The sequence below is a fragment of the Trichomycterus rosablanca genome, chromosome 4, assembly GCF_030014385.1.
Source record: "Trichomycterus rosablanca isolate fTriRos1 chromosome 4, fTriRos1.hap1, whole genome shotgun sequence".
NCBI classification, from domain to species: domain Eukaryota; kingdom Metazoa; phylum Chordata; class Actinopteri; order Siluriformes; family Trichomycteridae; genus Trichomycterus; species Trichomycterus rosablanca.
In genome coordinates, this window is record NC_085991.1 from 8,323,455 (window position 1) to 8,343,604 (window position 20,150).

Sequence of the window (20,150 nt, forward strand, 5' to 3'; positions counted from 1 at the left end):
TACAAAAGTAGCATCCCGGAAAGGCTTTGATGAGCAAATATGGCCAGAGGATCTCCAGTTTGTCAACAAATGTGTGAGAAAATTATTGAAATGTTGAAAGATTGGAAGGGATTTGCGTATTTCTCCCTCTACAGTGCATAATATCATTAAACGATACAAGGAATCGGGAAGAGTTTCAGTGCATAAAGGCCAAGGGTGCAAGCTTAAGCTGAACGCCTGTGATCTTCGATCCCTCAGATGGCACTGCATCAAGAACCGCCACTCAACAATAGCTGATATGACCACATGGGTGAGGGATTACTTTGGAAAACCTTTGTCAAGCACTACAACACAGAGTTACATGCACAAATGCCACTTAAAACTTTACTGTGCAAAAACGAAGCCTTATGTTAACCATGTCCAGAAGCGGCATTGACTTCTCTGGGCTCAGAGGCATCTAGGATGGACCATCACACAGTGGAAACGTGTATTGTGGTCATATGAATCGGCATCCTTCAAGACATCATCTTTTCCAGGGACGTTTATGCATTTTTCAACAAGACAATGCAAAACCACATGCTGCACACATTACAAAGGCATGGCTGCAGAAGAAGAGGGTACAGGTACTGGACTGACCTGCTTGCAGTCCTGACCCATCCCCAATAGAGAATGTGTGGAGAATTTTGAAACGAAAGACGTGTGAAAGAATGGGACAACGTGACTCTGTGTTTTTTTATTATTTGCATTTTCCATGCTGTCCCAACTTTTTCTGAATTGGGGTTTTATATATATATATACAGTGTATCACAAAAGTGAGTACACCCCTAACATTTCTGCAGATATTTAAGTATATCTTTTCATGGGACAACACTGACAAAATGACACTTTGACACAATGAAAAGTAGTCTGTGTGCAGCTTATATAACAGTGTAAATTTATTCTTCCCTCAAAATAACTCAATATACAGCCATTAATGTCTAAACCACTGGCAACAAAAGTGAGTACACCCCTTAGTGAAAGTTCCTGAAGTGTCAATATTTTGTGTGGCCACCATTATTTCCCAGAACTGCCTTAACTCTCCTGGGCATGGAGTTTACCAGAGCTTCACAGGTTGCCACTGGAATGCTTTTCCACTCCTCCATGACGACATCACGGAGCTGGCGGATATTCGAGACTTTGCGCTCCTCTGCTGGTCGCTTGAGGATGCCCCAAAGATGTTCTATTGGGTTTAGGTCTGGAGACATGCTTGGTCAGTCCATCACCTTTACCCTCAGCCTCTTCAATAAAGCAGTGGTCGTTTTAGAGGTGTGTCTGGGGTCATTATCATGCTGGAACACTGCCCTGCGACCCAGTTTCCGGAGGGAGGGGATCATGCTCTGCTTCAGTATTTCACAGTACATATTGGAGTTCATGTGTCCCTCAATGAAATGTAACTCCCCAACACCTGCTGCACTCATGCAGCCCCAGACCATGGCATTCCCACCACCATGCTTGACTGTAGGCATGACACACTTATCTTTGTACTCCTCACCTGATTGCCGCCACACATGCTCGAGACCATCTGAACCAAACAAATTAATCTTGGTCTCATCAGTAATTCCAGTAATCCATGTCCTTTGTTGACATGTCTTCAGCAAACTGTTTGCGGGCTTTCTTGTGTAGAGACTTCAGAAGAGGCTTCCTTCTGGGGTGACAGCCATGCAGACCAATTTGATGTAGTGTGCGGCGTATGGTCTGAGCACTGACAGGCTGACCCCCCACCTTTTCAATCTCTGCAGCAATGCTGACAGCACTCCTGCGCCTATCTTTCAAAGACAGCAGTTGGATGTGACGCTGAGCACGTGCACTCAGCTTCTTTGGACGACCAACGCGAGGTCTTTTCTGAGTGGACCCTGCTCTTTTAAAACGCTGGATGATCTTGGCCACTGTGCTGCAGCTCACTTTCAGGGTGTTGGCAATCTTCTTGTAGCCTTGGCCATCTTCATGTAGCGCAACAATTCGTCTTTTAAAATCCTCAGAGAGTTATTTGCCATGAGGTGCCATGTTGGAACTTTCAGTGACCAGTATGAGAGAGTGTGAGAGCTGTACTACTAAATTGAACACAGCTGCTCCCTATGCACACCTGAGACCTAGTAACACTAACAAATCACATGACATTTTGGAGGGAAAATGACAAGCAGTGCTCAATTTGGACATTTAGGGGTGTAGTCTCTTAGGGGTGTACTCACTTTTGTTGCCAGTGGTTTAGACATTAATGGCTGTATATTGAGTTATTTTGAGGGAAGAATAAATTTACACTGTTATATAAGCTGCACACAGACTACTTTTCATTGTGTCAAAGTGTCATTTTGTCAGTGTTGTCCCATGAAAAGATATACTTAAATATCTGCAGAAATGTGAGGGGTGTACTCACTTTTGTGATACACTGTATATATATATATATATATATACTGTATATATTTTAAAAAAATTTTTTTTTTTCATACTAGCGCAAACAATAATGTATATATTGTATATATTTGCTATACATATATACTCTATTTATTACTATACACTTGTCACGCTTGGAGCCTCAGGGTGATCCTGTGCTCCAGTGTGCCACGCCCTTCTCTCCCCAGTCTCCAGCCAGCCTCCCTCTCCTGATTGGTTAGCTGGGGCTAATTAGCCCCAGCTGCTACTATTTAGGAGAGGCTCAGGGAAAGGCTGGTTGGAGATTATTTCAGAGTAACTCAGTCTGTTTGCTCCTGGTCACTCTGTCTGTTTGCTCCTGGTCACTCTGTCTGTCTGTTTGCTCCTGGTCACTCTGTCTGTCTGTTTGCTCCTGGTCACTCTGTCTGTTTGCTCTGTTTGCTCTGTTTGCCCTGTTTGCTCTGTCTGCTCTGTTTAACCTGGTTAGTCTGTTTAGCCTGTGTAGCTTTGTTAGCCTGTTTAGTTTAGTCACTGTTCAGCCCCTGTCTGTTAGCTTAGTCCTTGTTTGTTAGCCTGTGTGTATTAGCCTGTCCGTTAGCCTGTTTAGTCTGTTTAGTTCTGTTTAGTCTGTTTAGTCCTTAATCCTGTTAGTCTGTTTAGCCTGTTAGTCTGTTTAGTCCTGTCCAGTCTGTTTAGTCCTGTTAGTCTGTTTAATCCTGTTAGTCTGTTTAGTCCTGTCCAGTCTGTTTAGTCCTGTTAGTCTGTTTAATCCTGTTGGTCTGTTTAGCCTGTTAGTCTGTTTAGTCCTGTCCAGTCTGTTTAGTCCTGTTAGTCTGTTTAATCCTGTTGGTCTGTTTAGTCCTGTCTTTTGTTATATTAAATCTGTTGTTTACACATCTCTGCGTTTGTGTCCGCCCCTCCTGTCCGTCTAGCCCACATAGCGTTACAACACTGTACAATCAGCATTATCTTATTGCACTCCTGTTTAGATGCTACTGCATTTCATCAGCTCTGTACCTGTGCTCTGCACAATTACAATACAGTTTAATCTAATCTAATCTAATGCTAATGGATAACACTAACAGACACCAAGGACCTGACACAATGGGAAACAAGGACAAAGACAAGGACTAGACTATGATTATGACTATAACAAGGACTACATAAAGACTAGGGCTAACTATAGCACAAATAGAACTATGAATAAACACTTAAGTCTTAGTAGAAAAACAAAACACAAAAGGTCTGTCTGTCTGTCTCTGTCTGTCTGACAACTATAAAAACATCCCACACACGTCACAACACAAGAGTTACTTACTCATGGTAAGAATCGAAAAACAAGGAACTGCTGTGGATCATGACTTGTGGGCAAATCAGCAGGCAGGGGAGGAGACAGAATAAAGTAAACCCTATATGAATTTTGAAATGCAATTAGTAAATTGCTGTGAATCCCAACTCTGCTTTTTACACACGATAATTTTTAATCCCAGCACACACACACACACACACACACACACACACACACACACACACACACACACACACACACACACACACACACACACACACACACACACACACACACACACACGAGAGCAGAGAACCTACGGCACTTTACACTTTTTTTTTTTTTTTTATCACATGCACTAATTCACACTAAGAGGCAACGTGGAGCAGCCACCAGCTGCCAAGGGTTCAAATCACTTTTTAAAATGTACACAGATTCTCATTAACACAAAAAAAATGCTTCCAAAGGGGGAAAGGACTGTTATAGCTGCAAATGTAGGGACACCTCTGATAAAGAGACCAATAAATACATATTAGCATGTCTTTATCATTGTAGAGTCAATGCATGGAATGCATGGATGTGAATGGTCCATGGTTAATGGGGGTACAAAGGGTGCTCACGCCTCCTCCCACCCGTGCGCAGGCCTTAGCGGAACCCTTTTTTACCTATGCACTCTGCACAGGCGCCTCTGTATCTGCCAATAAGGGTCCTTAGACAGCATTTCAAGACCCCACTCATATAGTCCGGTCATCCCGCCCTAGCAGAGACGTGTCTGCTGCAGGCACTGCCAGTTATGCTCGCTAGATGCAAAGAGAAGCATGCAGAGAAACAGATGGACTACAGTCAGTAATTGTAGAACTACAAAGTGCTTCTATATGGTAAGTGGAGCTAATTAAATGGACAGTGTAAAACCATGACTGTGGGGAATCACATTCATTCCAGGGTGTTAGTAAGTTCAAGGTTGAGCTTAAGGTTCGGTATGGACCAATTCCGGTACTAACTTTCTTAACTGCTTATCCAATTAGGGTCACGGGGGATGCTGGAGCCTATCCCAGCTTTTCAATGGGCGCAAGGCACACAGTAACACCCTGGACGGGACGCCAGTCCAACGCAGGGCAGACACAAATACACACACCCATTCATCTATAGGGCAATTCAGTGTCTCCAATTAACCTGACTGCATGTTTTTGGACTGTGGGAGGAAACCGGAGCTCCCGGAGGAAACCCACGCAGACACGGGGATCGAACCCAGGACCTTCTTGCTGTGAGGCGACAGTGCTACCCACCGAGCCACCGTGCCGCCCCAATTCCGGTACTTTAAAAGCAAATTTATGAACCCAATTCTTCATACAACAGACTTTGTTCTGTTCATCTGGGGAATTAGGAAGAAAAAAGAAAATAACTGCTGCCAGACTGCTGCCACAAATTTGGATGCAACTGCCTCCAAATTGCTATTTTTGTAGACTGCACGCTGTCAGCACTAAGCTGTTTCCTTCTGTGAACCACGGTTGGGTACTGTAAAGCTTTGTGGTCGAGACGTCATTGCTCCTAGTTGTTTCTACACTCCTTGTTTCTACACTCACTGTCCATTTTATCAGCTCCACTTACCATATAGGAGCACTTTGTAGTTCTACAATTACTGACTGTAGTCCATCTGTTTCTCTGCATGCTTTGTTAGCCTCCTTTCATGCTGTTCTTCAATGGTCAGGACCCCCACAGGACCACTACAGAGCAGGTATCATTTAGGTGGTGGATGATTCTCAGCACTGCGGTGTGTTAGTGTGTGTTGTGCTGGTATGAGTGGATCAGACACAGCAGCGCTGCTGGAGTTCTTAAATACCGTGTCCACTCAGTGTCCACTCTATTAGACACTCCTACCTAGTTGGTCCATCTTGTAGATGTAAAGTCAGAGACGATCACTCATCTATTGCTGCTGTTTGAGTTGGTCATCTTCTAGACCTTCTTCAGTGGTCACAGGGCGCTATTGGCTGGATGTTTTTTTGGTGGGTGGACTATTCTCAGTCCAGGGCACAACACACACACTAACACACCACCACCATGTCAGTGTCACTGCAGTGCTGAGGATGATCCACCACCTAAATAATACCTGCTTTATAGTGGTCCTGGGAGAGTCCTGATCATTGAAGAACAGGGTGAAAGGTGGCTAACAAAGCATGCAGAGAAACAGATGGACTACAGTCAGTAATTGTAGAACTACAAAGTGCTTCTATATGGTAAGTGTAGTGTAGAAACAAGGAGGTGGTTTTAATGTTATAGCTGATCGGTGTACGTATATTGTATATGTACAACAGCATTATATCTTCTGAGATGGGAGAGGTAGAGAGGTCTGACAGGGCATCAGAAACGTCCTGCTTGTGTCCTTGTAGATCATTGAAAAAAGATTTTTAATTCCCTGGGGAATGCGCCAAGAATTAGACCAGCAAGAATCTAGCTGCTCATAGTCCTAATTGCCAGCATGAGATTCGACAGGCATCTGAGTGGAGATCACTGATTGTGTCGCTGACTCACTGGTTATTTATATCCTGTACTGCGTCTAATTCACTCAGACTGTTGGTGAGAAACAGAACAATATAAAATTGGCCAAAAATAATAAATGTCATTGTGTGTTGACTGCAGTGTCTGACTATTTTAAGGGTAATATATAATATATCTTGGTGCCAGATACAACAGCACACCTTCAGGGGCCATTATCCTGCTGAAAGAGGCCACAGCCATCAGGGAATACCGTTTCCATGAAAGGGTGTACATGGTCTGCAACAATGCTTAGATAAGTGGTACATGTCAAAGTAACATCCACATGGATGGCAGGATCCAAGGTTTCTCAGCAGAACATTGCCCAAAGCATCATACCATACCATCAGACCACGCCCCCTTCTTCCATTGCTCTGTGGTCCAGTTCCGATGCTCCTGTGCCCATTGTTGGCACTTTAGGTAATGGACAGGGGTCAGCATGGGCACCCTGACTGGTCTGTGACTATGCAGCCCCATACACAACAAACTGTGATGCACTGTGTATTCTGACACCTTTCTATCAGAACCAGCATTAACTTCCCTGTCGTCGGTTTACCACTGTTCCTTCCTTGGATTACTTTTGATAGATACTGACACCCCACAAGAGGTGCAGTTTTGAAGATGCTCTGACCCAGTCTTTAGCCATCACAAATTAACCCTTGTGAAACTCGCTCAAATCCTTACGCTTGTCCATTTTTCTTGCTTCTAACACATCAACTTTGAGGATAATATGTTCACTTGCTGTTTAATATATCCCACCCACTAACAGGTGCCGTGATGAAGAGATAATCAGTGTTATTCACTTCACCTGTCAGTGGTCATAATGTTATGCCTAGTTGGTGTATATATGCAATAATGGTTTAGTTAAAATCGTTGTTAATGCACATTAAATTTTACTGCATTTTGAATTCACTCTCTCTCTGCACTGTAACCACCCACTGATCAAAAACCCATTTAAGACTTCTGCTAATGATGCGCTGGTGAACCCTTTTTAACAGCTTTTATACATGTAATGCTTCATGCATTTACCGCTACCATTAAAACATGGCCTTGCTGCCTAACTAAAAGATCAGACGTTTTTGTACTACTAGTTTCTTAGTATAAATTATCATTTATTTTTTAATACATACACCATCTTCTCTACAGTACCTCAGATATTTTCTGTATCCACTGTACAGCCCAATTATTAAGTTAAATCTGCACAGAGCCTTGACCTTCAGCCTTTTGGGATGAATTGCGATGTCGGATATGGACCAGTTTCTACACTCACTGTCCATTTTATCAGCTCCACTCACCATATAGAAGCACTTTGTAGTTCTACAATTACTGACTGTAGTCCATCTGTTTCTCTGCATGCTTTGTTAGCTCCCTTTCACACTGTTCTTCAATGGTCAGGACCACTACAGAGTAGGTATTATTTAGGTGGTGGATCATTCTCAGCACTGCAGTGACACTGACATGTTGGTGGTGTGTTAGTGTGTGTTGTGCTGGTATGAGAGTTTTTAAATACTGTATCCACTCACTGTCCACTCTATTAGACACACCTACCTAGTTGGTCCACCTTGTAGGTGTAAAGTCAGAGTCGATCGCTCATCTATTGCTGCTGTTTGAGTTGGTCATCTTCTAGACCTTCATCAGTGGTCACAGGACGCTACCCACGGGGCGCTGTTGGCTGGATATATTTTTGGTTGGTGGACTATTCTTAGTCCAGCAGTGACAAGAAGTCTGATCCACTTATACCAGCACAACACACACTAACACACCACCACCATGTCAGTGTCACTGCAGTGCTGAGAATGACCCACCACCCAAATAATACCTGCTCTGGTCCTGTGGGGGTCCTGACCATTGAAGAACAGCATGAAAGGGGGCTAACAAAGCATGCAGAGAAACAGATGGACTACAGTCAGTAATTGTAAAACTACAAAGTGCTTCTATATGGTAGTTGGAGCTGATAAAATAGACAGTGTGTGTATAAACATGGAGGTGGTTTTAATGTTATGGCTGATCGGTGTATATACTGTGTTGTGTGTGTGTGTATATATATATATATATATATATATATATATATATATATATATATATATATATATATATACAGTACAGGCCAAAAGTTTGGACACACCTTCTCATTCCTGTGGTTTTTCTTAATTTTTTTTTAATTTTCTACATTGTAGATTAATACTAAAGACGTCCAAACTATGAAGGAACACATATGGAATTATGTAGTAAACAAAAAAGTGTTAAACAAACCAGAATATGTTTTATATTTTAGATTCTTCAAAGTAGCCATCTTTTGCTTTAATGACAGATTTGCACACTCTTTGAAATTTTCTCAACCAGCTTTATTAGGTTTCCACCTGGAATGGTTTTCAATGAATGTTTGTGCCTTGTCTAGAGTGAATTTTTGGAATTTGTTGCTTTTTTAATGTGTTTGAGACCATCAGTTGGGTTGTGCAGAGGTAGAGTTGGTAAAATATAAAACATATTCTGGTTTGTTTAACACTTTTTGGTTCACTACATAATTCTTCATAGTTTGGATGTCTTCAGTATTAATCTACAATGTAGAAAATAAAATTATCAAGAAAAAACATTGAAGAGAAGGTGTGTCCAAACTTTTGGCTGGTGTGTCCAAACTTTTGGCCTGTACTGTATATATATATATATATATAGTTTATCTGGCCATCTTTTGGGTAATTGATTGTCATGTGACTATGAATATATAACAGCATTTATTGTCCAAATAGTGCATCTAATCATTGGTTAGAACTCTTTAATGATTGTCACGTGACTATAGATACAGTATATACCATAACATGTATTGGCAGAATAGTGCATCTAACCATTGGTTAAAACTCTTTAAGGATAGTCATGTGACTATAATTATATAACATAGCATTTTTTGAACATATAGTGTATCTGGCTATCTTGCGTTATTATCTTTTGACTATAAATCCCATGCATGGAGGCATCCGTAACGAAAGAACTAAAGAAAAAAAGACATCCTTGGCCACATCTGTATACGCCACTTGGAAAATGAACCTTGGTCCACATCAGTGCAAATCCATCGACTTTTTCTCCTCGTCTTACATCACTGATACAACCAATTTTAAGTAGCCACAGGGAAGAAAAATACATATTCAATATCTAATCCAAGAAGGTGATGTTTACAATATGATAGCCCTTAGCTATGTTCTTCAATTAGCTACCCGAGCTACTTACTGATGCTCGGGTAAATGAGGCTTGTTTCTTCAGAACGCCCTTCAGATAGACCACCTCGCTTCCACTTTTCATCCGTGGCCCGCGGCCAATTCGTGGGCTGGTTTTGCAGTTTGATTGGATTACTTTGTCTGGCTTTATCTTACCTCAAAAAACACTTTCTATTATTGTTATCATCGCAGAATCATGGTCATTTAACCACCCTGTGATACGGCTGTGTGATAATAGCAAGTGTGAAAGTGTTTATAGATCATTACTGTATGCACGGGCATAGCATTGCGTTCACTGAGATATCGTCTACGCATGAAATCACAAAAAGCCCATTCCTATCCGCACAAGCGGCGCACAGGTAATATTGATATTATTTTATCGCTGCTTTCCAAGGATACCACAGAGCAAGTGCGGTAATATTCGTATTTCTGCATAACAAACAAAGCCAGAGTCTAAAAAAGGTAAAAAGCACCGGAACATTATTGTTCCACATACAATTTGATCTAAAACTGAACTGTTTAATTTTACATTTAAACAAAAACACTCCAAACTCTTGAATTAAATTTTTAGAATTACAAAATAGATTTATCTTTTTATTTTAAATAATACAATGTTTTTCTTAAAAAATAAATAAAAAATAAAATTAAGTAAATACTGTGCACAGTTTCTTGGTTACATTTTAGAGATTGTTTGCTGCTTAGCTGTAGCATAAAAATAAGATTTTTTTATTTTAAAAGATAAATTGGCAAAAATGATTTACCTTTCTAATTTTAAATAAGATTTGTTTTAATGAATAAAAAGAAATAAAATTCACAAGGCATTGTATGGGCACGAATGTATATTTAATAAATATTGGAAAATTAATGAGTAAATACTCTGCACGATTTTTTGGTTATATTTTAATGATGTTTGCTACTTAGTTTTAGTTTTCTATTTCTTTTTTGTCTTTTTTGTTTATTTATGTTTTTATAGTTGAAAGAGAGGTGGGCAAAAGTGTGCATTTGATAAAAGTGTATGTGATTTTTGATTTTTTTATTGTTTTTTTTTTTTTAGGAGAGAAAAAAGCAGATTTTTTAATAAGAGATGGAAACATTTAAAAAAATACAATTCTCAGGTCACTATATGGGCAAAAATGTATATTTGATAAAACATTAAAGAGGTGTGCAAAATTTAATTATCATTTTTCATTGTAAATAAGACAATTCAATTAAAAAAATATATATATTTAAAATTGTCAGGTCACTGTATGGGCAAGAATGTATATTTGATTACAGTGGCCACCAAATTAAATAAGAAGTAAATTCTGTGCAGTTCTTTTGGTTGCATTTTAAAAGTTGTTTGCTGGTTAGTGTGTGTATTAATTAATATATAATGAATATATATATATGTATATATATATATATTTTATATTATATATGAAGTATATATATATATATATATAATTTGTATTTAATTAAGGGAAATAAGTATTTGATCCCCTACCAACCAGCAAGAATTCTGACCCCCACAGACCGGTTATGTGCCCATGAGGCACACAAATTAGTCCTGTCCCTGTATAAAAGACTCCTGTCACAGAATCAGTTTCTTCCGTTCAAATCTCTCGACCACCATGGGCAAGACTAAAGAGCTATCAAAGGACGTCAGGGACAAGATTGTAGACCTGCACAAGGCTGGAATGGGCTACAAGACCATCAGCAAGAAGCTTGGTGAGAAAGAGACCACTGTTGGTGCGATAATTCGAAAATGGAAGAAATACAAGATCACAGTCAATCACCCTCGCTCTGGAGCTCCATGCAAGATCTCACCTGGTGGGGTAAGAATGATTCTGAGAAAGGTGAGGTCAGTCCAGAATTACACGGGGGAGCTTGTCAATGATCTCAAGGGAGCTGGGAGCAGAGAAATGCTGGATATGACACCAAGAACACCATCCCCACCGGGCATTTCTCTGCCTCCAAACACGGCGAGTGGAGTTGATGCCAAAGAGCTCAATTTTGGTCTCATCTGACCATATCACATTCTCCCAAGCTTTCTCTGAATCATTCAGGTGTTCATTGGTAAACTTCAGACGGGCCTGTACATGAGCCTTCTTGAGCAAAGGGACTTTGCGGGCACTGCAGGATCTCAATCCATTATGGCGAAGTGTGTTACTAATGGTTTTCTTGGTGACTGTGCTCCCAGTTCCTTTGAGATCATTGACAAGCTCCTCCCGTGTAATTCTGGACTGACCTCACCTTTCTCAGAATCATTCTTACCCCACCAGGTGAGATCTTGCATGGAGCTCCAGAGTGAGGGTGATTGACTGTGATCTTGTATTTCTTCCATTTTCAAATTATCGCACCAACAGTGGTCTCTTTCTCACCAAGCTTCTTGCTGATGGTCTTGTAGCCCATTCCAGCCTTGTGCAGGTCTACAATCTTGTCCCTGACGTCCTTTGATAACTCTTTGGTCTTGCCCATGGTGGTCGAGAGATTTGAATGGAAGAAACTGATTCTGTGACAGGAGTCTTTTATACAGGGACAGGACTAATTTGTGTGCCTCATGGGCACATAACCGGTCTGTGGGGGTCAGAATTCTTGCTGGTTGGTAGGGGATCAAATACTTATTTCCCTTAATTAAATACAAATTAATTTATAACTTTTATTTAATGTTTTTTTTCTGGATTTTTTGTTGATATTCTGTCTCTCACTGTTAAAATAAACCTTCCATAAAAATTATAGACTGTTCAAGTCTTTGTAAGGGGGTAAACTTACAAAATCAGCAGGGGATCAAATACTTATTTCCCCAACTGTATATATATATATATATGTATTGTTTGCTTTTCATAAGACAATGTTTTTTTTTGGAAAACACCTTTTAGACCTTTTAGAAACTGTTTGCTGTTTAGCTGTAGTGTAAAACATTTTCAATAATGGGTGTGCAGAATGGATTACCCTTTTTTATTTACAAAACAATTATAAAAAAAAAGAGAAATAATTAAATAAATAAAATTTTAATTCTCAGATCACTGTATGGCCAAAAATGTATATTTAATACGTGGCCGAATTAATGAATAAATACTGTGCACAAAATTTTTGGTTACATTTTAGGAATTGTTTGCTGTTAAGTAAATAATAGAAAGATAGGTGGGCATTTTTTATTTATTTATTTATTTTAAATAAGATGTTTTTTCTTCTTAAATAAATATAAAATTATGAAAATTAATTTATTTGATAAAGTGACTAAATTGAAGATAAATATTGTGCACAGATTTTGTGGTTACAGTTTAGAGATTGTTACATAAGACAATGTTTTTCTTTAAAAATAAAAAAAAATAAAAAAGAATAAATAAATAAATAATTTGCAGGTCACAAATTGGCTATAATGTGTAGATAATAAAAATAATATTATTATTACTATTATTATTATTATTATTATTTAATAAAAGAGGTGGGTTAGGGTTTAATAAAAGTACATTTAATAAAAATTGATTGATAAGTAAATTGATGAGTAAATACTGTGCACCTTTTTGGTCACATTTCAGGAACATTCTCTAGTTCAGTTTAGACGTCATGTGTTTAGCACCTGAATTCGACATTTGCATGCCAGTCACGTACCAGCACCTCTGAATAGTATGTGCTCATTACCCACTATGAACAAATCATAATCTAAAAGAACATAAACCCAGATCACATTGCCTCCAGCCATCGATAGTACAAGCACTCGTGAATGTGATCGTTGCAGCTCGAATAGAACAAAAAAACCTTCCTGTCAGTTTAGTTTTCTGTAGCATGGGCTAATAATTATATTTCTGTAATGCAGTCTGAGAACACTGATGAGGCCGATAAAGTACAGAGCTCCATGTTCACGTACAAACAAACGACAGGTCTTTAGTCCTAATAAGCTAAACCCCAATCTACTTAAGCAATGAAGTATGAACAGTGAGAAGCCTTCAACACAATACAATTAGGGAGCAAGTATTTATTATTAAAGTATGTTTGCATAAACATGTTGAATCCAGCGGTTAATTAACGATTACTGGATTAGGAACACCTGACTAATAACGGGTTGCTTTACCGGCTTTGAAAGGGCTTCACGAGGTGGTGAACATCCTTCATATAGCAGCTCCGAATTTGGGGGCCAAGGCAGTGTGGAGAATTCATTGTTAGGTCCCTCCAACCATGATCCAACCTCAGTGGGCGCAAGGTACACAGTAACACCCCTATAGTGTCTCCAATTAACCTGACTTCATTTTTTGGGACTGTGGGAGGAAACCGGAGCTCCCGGAGGAAACTCTGCGCAGAAAGGACTCGGACCGCCCGGCCTGGGGATCAAACCCAAGACCTTCTTGCTGTGAGGCGACAGTGCTACCCACTGAGCCACCGTGCCATCCTGTAATCCAGTTCAGTGTAATATTGGACTTAATAACCAAGTTGTTTGTAGGGAAGTGGTAGGTACTGGACAAGTATCACAACTGGGCAAGAGCCACAGTTGGGCTCCTAAGCAAAACATGTAACTCTCAATTATTTGGATATAAGAATCTGCTAAATGCTATAAATAATATTTAATACATGTTCTCCCCGTGTCTGAGTGGGTTTCCTCCGGGAGCCCCGGTTTCCTCCCACAGTCCAAGTCAGGTTAATTGGAGACACTGAATTGCCCTATAGGTGAATGGATGTGTGTATAAGTGTCTCTGCCCTGCGATGGACTGGTGCCCTGTCCAGGGTGTTACTGTGTGCCTTGCGCCCATTGAAAAGCCTTGATTGGATATGCTGTTAAGAAAGTGAGTGAGCATTTAGCAGACACTTTTTATCCAGTTGTGTGACAGTATGCTATCTAAGCAGTTGAGGGTTAAGGGTCTTGCTCAAGGGCCCAACAGTGACAACCTGGCAGTGGTAGGGGTTGAAACAGTGACCTTTTGATTACTAGTCCAGTACCTTAACCACTAGGCCCTTGTTCTCTGTTGGAAGTCAAAGACCCTCATTGTGTGGTGCTCATTATAATGCTGAAATGTACCATGCTTTGTGGTTTACTGACTTTTTTGTTGTATTTAGCAAGATTAAGCAAGTCTTGTTTAATTCAATTATTTAGTGTGATTCATTTTAGTAAATTGGCCATTGTTAACAAGTCTGAATTGTAATTTAATTTTAATTATTTGTATTTTTTTTGTATTTACAGAATCAGAAGCTTTTCAACATATGAAGTCATCAATCATCTAAAACAGAAAATGTAAGTTAATTCACTATTTTTTTTCTTAATATTTTAGGTTTGTTTACTATGCAAACACATCTTGTTTTTATTCTTTTCCTTATTCTTTTTAAAAAATAAATTATTATTATTACATTTTTTATATATTAAAATAGTATTAACCTGTATTTTATGCAATGACAAAAACAAAGTAACATTATGTAGGTGCTACAAAGATTTTCTTATAGTTCGACACTTTTAATTATTAAATGATTGTATTTTTTAAATTAAATTATTATATCACAATAACAGCCTCTGATCAGTTTTGGGGCAAATCAGGTGAGACTCAAAAACACTGGCTGTCATTACATCGCAGGGCTTCACTCTCGCAGAGTTGGAAGTGAATGTCTAAGAAAAGTCTAGAACAGGTGTCAAACTCAAGACCCGCGGGACAAAACCGGCCCGCCACGTCATTTTATGTGGCCCACAAGAGCTTAAAAGACGTATGATCGTCTTACAATACACTGTATACTGCATCTCCCACAATGCATGCTGATTTTGTGACTCGAAAAGTGACCACATCCCGCCACTAGATAACAGTGTTTCCACATCAGCGTTTAACTGAGGCGATGTAGAAGAAATATTTACAAATAATCCCAAAATGTACAAAAAGAAAGATGAAGTAGAAGGAGGAAATTTAATGAAAGATGGGAAAGTGAATACAAGTTTGTGCTTCAAGAAGAAAAAACGATATGTCTCTTGTGTTATGAGGCCATGTCTGTGGTAAAGGAGTACAATATAAATGTAGATATACATTATAAATATACAGTATAAATTTGGCATTTTGACACCAAACAGTATTTATTGCATTCAATGTATTCTTGTAAAAAATATATAGAATATCTGTATATATCAATATTGTTATGAAATTACATTAGGCCCTCGTAAAACATTTATGCTTGAATACAAGTCACATACTTCAGACGGAACACAATCTGCTTTTCAGAACTTCTTCAAAGCCTTTTTCTAAAGAAGGTACAAGAGTTGCTAGACATCATTTTAATGTTTTTGGCTCAGTGGGTAGCACCGCTGCCTCACAGCAAGAAGGTTCTGGGTTCAATAACCAGGTGGAGTTTGCATGTTCTTCCCGTGTATGTGTGGGTTTCCTCTGAGAGCTCCGTTTTCCTCCCACAGTCCAAAGACATGCAGTTAGGTAAATTGGAGATACTAGGTGTGTGTGTGTATACCATGTGATGGACTGGCACCACTGATAGGCTTATCAGATGACATTGTAAGAGAAACATTGTAGGTATATTTCAAATATGTGTGTGTGTATATATATATATATATATATATATATATATATATATATATATACAGTATATATATATATATATATATATATATATATATATATATATATATATATATATATATATACACACACATACTGTATATATATACCTGTACGATGTATACCTCACGATGAAGGTGAGGGCCTATCAAGAGGCAGGGGCGGAGACAAGACAGGCATGGTACATAAACAATAAACAAGAGTCATGTCCTCTGGGAGCCAGTCAGTGCTGTACCCCGTTTTGGGTGGCACAATGGCTTGATGGGTAGCACTGTCACCTCACAGCAAGAAGGTCCTGGGTTCGAATCCCAGGTTATGTCGCCTTAGATGTCTTATGGACTGCTGCCCTGTCTAGGGTGTTTCTGTGTGCCCATTAAGAGATGGGATAGGTTCCAGCACCCCTCTGCAACCCTGACAATGTCTACAGAGTCATGCTACCACACATCTCTACACAGGTTAGAACCATTTAGCCGAGTGCTATCTATCAAAGCTCTCGTGATCCAGATAAAATCTACTACGAGTCAGACAGTACTTATTTCCTCACGACCGGTTCAAGAGTTCAGAGAAGACGGATGAAACGTGCAAAGTGCTGCTTGTGCAGAAAGTGCGAAGTCAATCCGTTTTCTCTACAGCGGGGTTAATTGGTTTCGCTACTACGTGTTATTTAACATTACAGTGCCTCGAAAAAAGTACATACCCACTTTAGATTTCTTCTATATTAGTATATTTCTCACAGTTAATAGTTTTAGATGGTCAAATTAAATTGAACATAAAATTAAACATAATTTTTAAACTATACTTTAATTTATTGCATTAAAAATGCTCATCTAAGATCGTATGATCCTGTGTGTAAAGGTTGTAGCCCCACTAATTTCTCAATTAACCAGTTCACCTAATTTAATCAATAATTGGATTCTATTAGACTACATCAGAGATGTTCACAAAATACGAGTCCAAGTCAAGTCACAAGTCTTTAGACTAGAGTTCGAGTCAAGTCACGAGTCAATATAATTTACACAAAACATATACAGTGGACCCTTGAGTTACGAACGGTTTACCATACGAACATTTCAGGTTACAAACGATCTTTTTTCAACTTAACGTATGAACAAATGTCAGATTACGAACAGAAATTTGCGAAACACGTGACATCATGAACAAGTTTACTCCAACCGTCTCTCTCTCTCTCTCTCTCTCTCTCTCTCTATACATATATATATATATATATATATATATATATATATATATTAGGGCTGTCGAAGTTAACGCGATAATAACGCATTAACGCGATCTCAATTTAACGCGATTAAAAAAAATAGTGCCGTTAACGCTAATTCCATTTGGCCCTGCGAGTCATCCGTAGTTCATGTTGAGACTTGCCACCGTTTTTCATTTGCGGTTTGTTAACATAATGTAACCGAGCGTCGTAGTGATGCACTTGCTTAATAAAGAAATAAATGCACAGTATATTCACATATTGTCGGGAGCAGAACACTTTATTAACTCCTTCTGTTACGGTACCGAATAGCGCACAGCTAGAGTCAGCGCGTTAGCCAAGCATGCTAATTACATGAACTATGGAAGCCCCAAAGGGTCAAAACACACTCACTTCGTGTAGAAACGTCCATCAAACCATTGTCACGATACAACCACAGAAAAGTCTGTTACAATAACTACGCCTTATCCCACCTAAAGCACCGCTGATCTACAGTACAATGTTTGCTGATGGAGAAATTTTAACCTACAATCTGACATATATAGGAAGTCAAGGGTCTCTGCTGGATAGTATTACTACCTAGTATGTGAGTGAATAAAACTCCCTTACAGTTTTCTCTTGTCCCAGCAGTTTTTAACATTAGTACATTTAGCATAAAATGTGTTCACCATTTTAATTGTAACATTTCACTTAAAAATCCTTGTTTTCTTTTTTTTTTTTTAAATGCGATTAATCGCGATTAAATTTTTTAATTGTTTGACAGCCCTAATATATATATATACAGTGAGCGAACATTCGGACAGCAGGCGGTGTTTTTCCGGTGTTTTCTTTATATTTTGTAAAATTCAATATTAAAATGTCCCCAAAGAAGCTGCAGAGAAAGCGAGAAAATTAACAAATCTATTTGTTGTGTTATATAATTACTCCTGCCAGTAGCTGTCACTGTGTATCAGACAGAGGGGACAGTTAGTGAGAGAGAAGAAGGAAATCGCTGAGTAAAGTATTCTTTCTTTCGTGCAATTACACAAAATACAACACTATTAAAATAAAGAAGGAAATAATAAAGAAATATGAGAGTTATTGTTGTTTCTGGTAGATACATTTTATATAAAAAGAAGGAAATGTATTATGGTGTATAGTACAGCACACGTACTGCACTGAATCTGTGTTTTTTATGTACAGTACTACTGTAAATTGTTGTTTATTATTGTTTATTTCAGTAATGTCTATTCTATAGTTTAAGATTTAAATATAAATAATATAATATAAATAAATATAAATAAAATATAGTTGTATTTATAACAAAAAAGACCATTTAAGACATTAGAGGGGTTAGGTAAGGGAGTGGTTTGGCTGGTTTGGCAGGTCTGGCACGGATTAATTCTGTTTACATGATTTCTTATGGGAAAAATAGGTTTAATAACTAACAAACATTTTGACTTAAGAACAGCCCTTCGGAACCAATTAAATTCGTAAGTCGAGGGTCTATTGTATTAGAAATGTAGTGTAGAAATAAACAAATAATATGTAAGGTGTAAGATTAGCAGATTAGCAACTGTATTTTGAGTTTTACTTAGTACCTTTACTTTCCTAGTCATTGTGCAAATGAATGTAATTTCCGTTACAAGAAGGTACCAGTTAAAAGCTTAAACTGATACGTTTTGTTTTCATTGCAAAACAAAAGCAAGCGATAAATCATGGCACAGCGGCCAAAATCCAAAACACAGCAAAAAAATCATAACCACTGCTTACCTTAGCTTCTGTTCTTCCAGATGCTATTAAATTTATAAGCGTGTGTCCTATTAGGAATATAATCCGTTATTTTGTAAATGTGCTTATAATTAAAAACCTACAAACTTTTCCTGGTTGTAAAGTAAAACACGAACTCGTTAGAAAGCCAATCAAGCGTTTCATTGACACATCATCTGTGTGACGCAAACTGAATAAATGCAAATAACAGCACTTCATACTAAAAATTTAAATCAGAACGTCTGATTGGTTCAGAAATTCCGTTTACCCCAGCTGTTCCTGTGAAGTGCACTACATAGGGTATTTTACTATTTTAAGTGAGATTCCAATCCAGAGGTAACAAAAATGTACATATATATATATATATATATATATATATATATATATATATATAAATATACAGTACATATATATATATATATATATATAATGTTAACACACGCTGACACTAGGGACTCTTGTTGTTTACGAGTCATTTGAAACGAGTCTGAGTCGAATCTGAAGTTGATGTGTGTGTAACTTACGTGCGAATCAGACTTGAGTCGCAGACTCAAGTCGCCATCTCTGGACTACACCGGACTAAGGTCCATTATTGCAGGACACTAACGTGGCTGTTGGACTTCTGGAAATCTTTCCAGAGGTGGACGCTTTACAGCAGTTCCTCAAAAAGTGCATTGACAACTCATCCAGAAGAAAAAAAGGAATATAAAGGCTTATTTTACACGCTGTACAAATAAAACTAAAGTTATTTTAGAATAGGAGCATCATACTAACACAATTAAGGTGATGATGTTGTGGTGTGTGTGGAATGCTTTGCTGATTCAGGGTAATTTAATAATCTGTTCAATTGAATCTTAAAGTCTTGATGGGAATTCTAAAGTAGAACAGTCGGTTTTCAGTTTGTGATCGGAAACTTAATTGCAATTGGATTATGGAATGGATAAAATGGACAGTACATGTGAATGCTTATTTTGCATATCCCAGCTTGTTTGGAAGCCAGATATTCGGAATAGGGTCAGAGCTCAGGATCAGCCATTGTATGGTGCCGTTGGAACCGAGAGAGCTAAAAGCCTTGCTCAAGGGCCCAACATGGAAGAGCTGGGATTCAAACCCACAACCTTCCAATTCATAGCCCAAATGAAAAAAACATAGTCCAACAAGAAAAAGTGTAACATCCTGACCTTTTATCCAGCAGGAATGGACAAGGGTTATAGGTCAACTCGAAGTGTAGTTCTTTTATTCCCTTGCTA

The 20,150-nt window shown here is 38.5% G+C and overlaps 1 protein-coding gene across 1 annotated transcript in view; it reads left to right on the forward strand.

Moving 5' to 3' along the window:
• tnr (tenascin R (restrictin, janusin)) overlaps positions 1-20,150 on the forward strand; it is a 227,485-nt gene that overhangs the window by 78,170 nt on the left and 129,165 nt on the right. Inside the window, exon 2 of the mRNA XM_062993920.1 lies at positions 14,573-14,623. The gene's annotated coding sequence lies outside the window, so the exon portion shown is untranslated. The remainder of the gene's footprint in view (positions 1-14,572; positions 14,624-20,150) is intronic.